We start from the raw sequence: 6207 nt of genomic DNA on the forward strand, positions 1-6207 counted from the left end.
TTGAGAAAAGCTGACTTAACATCCATTTGATATAGTTTGAATCCCTTATGGGCTGCATAACTTAGTAACATTCTAATGGATTCTAATCTAGCTACTGGGGCATAGGTCTCATCGTAGTCAAGTCCTTCAACTTGACTGAACCCTTTGGCAACTAGCCTAGCCTTATTCCTAGTAATTTCGCCAGTTTCACTTAATTTGTTTCTAAATACCCATTTTGTTTCTATTATTTTCTTATCTTTAGGTGGTGGTACTAGATCCCAAACTTCATTACGCTCAAATTGAGCTAGTTCTTCTTGCATAGCGATGATCCAATCTGGATCAAGTAGGGATTCAGCTACAGTTTTGGGTTCAATTTTTGAAATCAGGGAAATTTGACTTAGGTTCCTAAAGGATGATCTGGTCTGAACCCTTAGGTCTGGGTCACCAATTATTTGATCAGTTGGATGGTTAGGGTTGACTCTTATAGTTCTAGGGGGTTGATTTTCTTGAGTGTGTTCATCTTCTTCATAGTCTAGGGATTGATTGGTTTCTTCAGAATTATTATTTTCAATAGGTTGAAGTTGAGTTTGTCCTTGGGTTTCTTCAAATTTTACATTTGTGGTTTCCTCGATTTTTAACGTAATTTTTGTAACGACCACCCTTCTTACTACTACTACTCTCTAAGGATGACCGTTACTTGACTACAAACTCTACTTAACCGGTATGATTAAAAATCACATGGAAACCCTACCAAAAAATTTCGGCAGAGTCTCTTCTGTACCGGTGACCATATTCAACAATACATGCAATATATACTCAGCCACAAGCGGCTGGAACACATATCAATCAACCACGCAGTATAATAAATCCAAAATAAAGAAAACAACACCAGAAATCATCACACAAGATTATAATTCTTCTACTATGTCCTAATCATAGCAAAATAACAAATACTATCTCAAATACTCCTAACATAGCAAAAGACAATGGAAACTAAAATAAAACTTCCTTCCTAGTCCCAAGGCTTCCATAGTCCTGGCATCACACATCCTTCGAACACCTCCTTGTCACCTTCCTTTCTATATCTTTTCCTTTCCTGTATCTGCAGTGAGAGGAAGTGCAATCTATAAGCAAAATTTGCTTAGTAAGCGCTATCTAACTCACAAAATCACGAATGTACATGTATACGAAAAGAACTAGAAACTATATGCTCTAAAAAGAAATAAAGCATAAACATAACTGCTCATGTCAAACTAATAGCAAAGAAAAGCTAAGGAATCTACTCATGTAATTCTAATAGCTAATCATGCTACTCATCTAATAGGTGAACATGAAAACTACTCATCCACTAGATAAACATGGTAGAATAAAGAACTAAACTTACTGATTTTTAGAACTATATGAAACTTTATTTCATTTGTTCTAACTTAATCTTTAATACTTTATGTTTATGTAAAACTCGTTTTACTTGTTCAAAAACTTATACTTATAATACTTCAAAATAATAATCAACTTCTTCTTGGGCCCAGGCTTAGTACCATCTTATGCGCGTTCCCTAATAGGTTGGGGTAGCGAGCCACCAATCCTAAAAGAGCAGACCTCGGTCTACCAGGGCCAAGACCTCGGAATTGGACACCTGGATTTATTTAACGACAACCTCGGAAGTCGGGTACTAGCCTCTTCTTAAAAGTAAAATACTTATAATCTTAATTACTTCTTCTTTAAATGCCTTGGCATTTTAATAGCACCTTGTGTGTCAAAATCCCTAACGTCTTGACTTTGGGATTTACTTAAGGCCTTGGCCTTTTCTTTCTTTTCTTAATCTTTCTTATACTTTTCTTATAAAAGAATGCTTCTTACAAAACTGAAATGTTTAAACAAATTCTAACACTGCAATGCTTAAACAAAATCTGCATACAAGTTTAAATAGAAATCTGCATATTAAGCTTAACTAAAATCTGCATATTAAGCTTATCTAAAATCTGCATACTAACTTAGAAAAATCTGCCGAATTCTCTTAAGACTAGGTTGTTCATGTCAAAAACATAGCACAACCAAAACTAAAACCTGTTGAAGCTTAAAATCTATGTAAACTTGTTGGAACAAAACTAGATTAACTAACCTGCTGAATTTGTAACAAAAGGAATCATTTTGCTGAATTGAACCTTAAGAAATCAACTTGCTAAATTGAAACTTAAAAAAATTAAACTTGCTGAATTATCAAAAAGAGAGGATGTCCTATGCTCTAATAGAGTTGTACGTTTCTGCAGTGAACACAAAGAAAACTTGGACTGGAATAAGCTCCAAAGGGGGTTGTTCTAAGCTCCAAATGGAGCTGTTCTTGTCTGCATAAATGCACAAAGAAGGAGGTTGTTCTCTGCTACAATTGGAGCTATTCCTTATCTACTGCAAATACCACAGGGAAATGGGACTGTTGGTGCCCCTTTCCTAACGCAAACCAAACTAAACCTGTTGGAAACTTAGGACCTATATAAAGCTTGTTTCGTTTCAAAATCAAATCTCATATCTAGCAACAGGATACTAATTCTTGCTACTACAGAACTTAAAAGAAAGGAAACCAAGAACACATGCTACTAAAACTTCAATAAAACAGAACCCTAACCAAAAAGGGAACAACATGGCAGCAAACTTCGGAATAACACAGAACAAATTCGGAACACAAGAATAAGCAGAGTTCAGAATCTAATCTAATCAAAAACCCTTTCCCTCTTCCTTAACAACTCACGACAGTAAGCCCTAAGCCACAAACTTCACAAAAAAAAATCGAAACAAAAGGAAAAGAACCCGGAACTATCCTACTGCAGGTGAGTAGCGACTTACTTTGGGTTTCTTGGACTTACAACTGAGAAGGAGGCTTCTAGGGCTTTCGGCGAGCTCGAAATCCCGACTCTTCTTCATGCTCCCGACTCCTCCTCGTCGAGAAGAGCTTAAGGAGATGGAGGAACCCCTCGGAGAACCTTAGCCGACCGCCGGATCAAAGCCCTAGCTTCGGCTGCGATTTCGCCCAAGCAGGAGCCGACGCCGTCGCGCGCAGAAGGGAGGAGGAGAGGGGAAAGGTTAGCTCACAGGAGAGGAAAATAATCCCTTCTTATAACTTAGGTATTTTCTAATTCAGTTATGGCTTAAGACCAATTCATTATTAATTTGTTCATGAAACATCAGTGTGCGCGCTTGGTCCGCTGGAAAGGCGAATTCCCGAAGGTCTCGGGTTCGAGCCGCCCTTGGCTCCTTTTTGAACGGAAATTTTATTTCGTTTCTTAAGACCGCTTAACTATATTTAATTCCCTTATATTATAACAAAACAGTCGTGGAACAGTTGGCTAACCAGATTCATTTAAGGCTTGGCTTAACCCGAGATCCACAGTTTGAATCTCGGCTTGGACATTATTTTTTTGCAACTTCTTTCGTTTAGTAAAAATACCAAACGATCTCCAAAAATTGCATAAAAATACTCTAAAATTTTCTAAAAAATCTCTAGAATATTTCTAAAGTATTTCTAAATATTTTTAAGAACTTTTAGAACTCCTAATGAGGAAAATTAGGTCGTTACAATTTTATTATATATTCTGTAACCCTACTGTTTAGAGAATATCCTACAAAAATTCGATTTTCTACTTTAGAGGTAAATTTTCCTAAGTGTTCTCTAGTATTTAAGATGAAGGTTGGACACCCAAATACTTTAAAATATTTTATGTTGGGTTGTTTGTTATAAAATATTTCAAAGAAGGTTTTATTATGTCTTTTATTTAATGTTGTTCTATTTTGCACATAGCAGGCTGTACTAAGAGCTTCTGCCCAAAAATATTTAGGTAAGTTATATTCATTTAACATAGTTCTAGAAGTTTCCAGTAAGGTTCTATTTTTTCTTTCTACAATTCCATTTTGTTGGGGGGTTTTAGGACACAAAAATTCATGATGGTAGTCATTTTCAAGACAGAATTTGTTAAAATTATGATTTTTAAATTCTCCCCCGTTGTCACTCCTAATTCTTTTAATTTTAAGATTTTTTTCATTTTCAATTTGTTTGCAAAAGTTTCATCTTTATGTTTTAAGAATTTTACCCAAGTAAACCTAGAATAATCATCTATTATTACTAAACAATATAAGTTTCCATTTATGGATTTGACTCCATGGGAGTCAAAAAGGTCTAAATGTAGAAGCTCTAATATTGAGTTGGTTTGTGGCTGATTGGTTGGTTTGTGAGTGGATTTTGTTTGTTTACCTTGTTCACAAGCATTACATATGGTTGAATCTAGGTAGGTAATTTTGGTAAGCCTCTCACTAGTCCATTTAATTTGCTTATATTTCTAAAGTTGGTGTGAGACATTCTCCTATGCCATTACCAAGCTTCTTCTTTTTGTGTTAAATAACACTTAATTGAAGAAGTGGTTAAGTTAATAGCATAGATGTTATCTTTTCTAAAACCTTTTAGACTTATAGTAGGATTATCTAGATGTTTGATTAAACACTCCGTGGATAGAAATTTAATCTTATACCTAGTATCACACAATTGACTTATACTCAGGAGATTGTATTTAAAATTCTCGACAAGTAGAATATTTGTAATTATGAAATCTATTTTTAATTCAATATTACCTATACCAATTACCTTGAGTTTGCCGTTGTTTCCAAAGGCAACTGTTCCTAAGCTTTTGTAAGTGAGTTGAGTGAACTTGGTGTGATCTCCAGTCATGTGTTTGGAGCAACCACTGTTCAAAATCCACTTGGTTTCCTACAATGAGTAGGAATTAAAGTTAGTCTTTTAAGATTTTTTATTTTTTTATTTTTTGAAATAATTTTTAAAGTTAAATTTTAAAATAATTTTTAAAGTTAAAATAAATAAATTTTTAAAGTTACATTTTAAAATAATTTTTAAAGTTAAAATTTTTGAAATAATTTTAAAGTTAATTTAATTTTTAAAATATATACTTTTTTAAAGTCAATTAATTTTTAAGATAATTTTTTAAAGTTAATTTAATTTTTAAAATAATTAATTTAATTTTTAAAATAATTTTTTAAAGTTAATTTAATTTTTAAAATAATAATTTTTAAAGTTAATTTAATTTTTAAAATAATTTTTAAAGTTAATTTAATTTTTAAAATAATTTTTAAAGTTGATTTAATAAATAATTTTCTAAAGTTAATTTAATTTTTAAAATAATTTTTAAAGTTAATTTAATTTTTAAAATAATTTTTAAAGTTAATTTAATAAATAATTTTCTAAAGTTAATTTAATTTTTAAAATAATTTTTTAAAGTTAATTTAATTTTTAAAGTTAAAAATAAATTAATCGTAATTCATTTTAGTTATTTAATTCGAAATTTTATTAATTCAAAATTTAACTTAACTAATTTAATTCGAAATTTAATTTTGATCCTTAGTCATCTCACCCGATCTAAGTTTTCAATCAGGGAATCCTATAATTTTGTGAGATGAATTAGATTTAATTATAGAGTTTGGTTTAACTTGTGTTAGATTCAGGTTTAGCTTTGGTCTCAACAAATAGGCATTCTTCGGATAAACTTCTAAGCTTAGTGAGTCACTTGGACGTCATTAGAAGTAACCAACCTTTCGAGGTTTTCCGAATAGTCCTATCCACGGAGCTTAGTACTAAACCTTGGTCTAACTAGTTAGGATCCATTTAAAGGTAGCTTCGGTCGGTTCCACTTGGCCAAATGCACCAGATTGAAGCCATATCTTTCTAGACATGCGATGCCCAAGCTTCCCCAACGTACTATCATCAAAAAACTTCACCAGTACCATGATTCAAGTTAAACTGGGTCCCTTTTTAACTAATCCTAATTATCCTGCCGGGTTAGTTTATTTGGGTTACCCTGTCGGGTAAGTTAGTTTTGGAGGTGTCAGCTATTCTGAAGCCTCCCCCTGAATTATTGGCCTTTAATTTAAATTTTCGTTTTAGGTTTGTGTTTATTTCTTTTATAGTTATAATTAACTTGGTGATAATTTATATTTTGTTGAGTTTTAAAATGTTTAAATTTTGAATTTTTTTATTTAGGTTTGTATTTTTGGTTTTTGATTTGGTTTATTCGAGTTTATATAATATATTTTTTCTTTAGGTATATAATATTGATTAAGTCCTACTTGCGTGGTCAAACACGCTTTCGGAACCCAAGCTTGATTAGTTGATTTGTATTGAGTTATTAATGATTTAAAAGTTTTATTTGAGTTCGACTTGTATCCGAGTCC

This window comes from Zingiber officinale, chromosome 1A (genome assembly GCF_018446385.1).
Source record: "Zingiber officinale cultivar Zhangliang chromosome 1A, Zo_v1.1, whole genome shotgun sequence".
NCBI classification, from domain to species: Eukaryota; Viridiplantae; Streptophyta; class Magnoliopsida; order Zingiberales; family Zingiberaceae; genus Zingiber; species Zingiber officinale.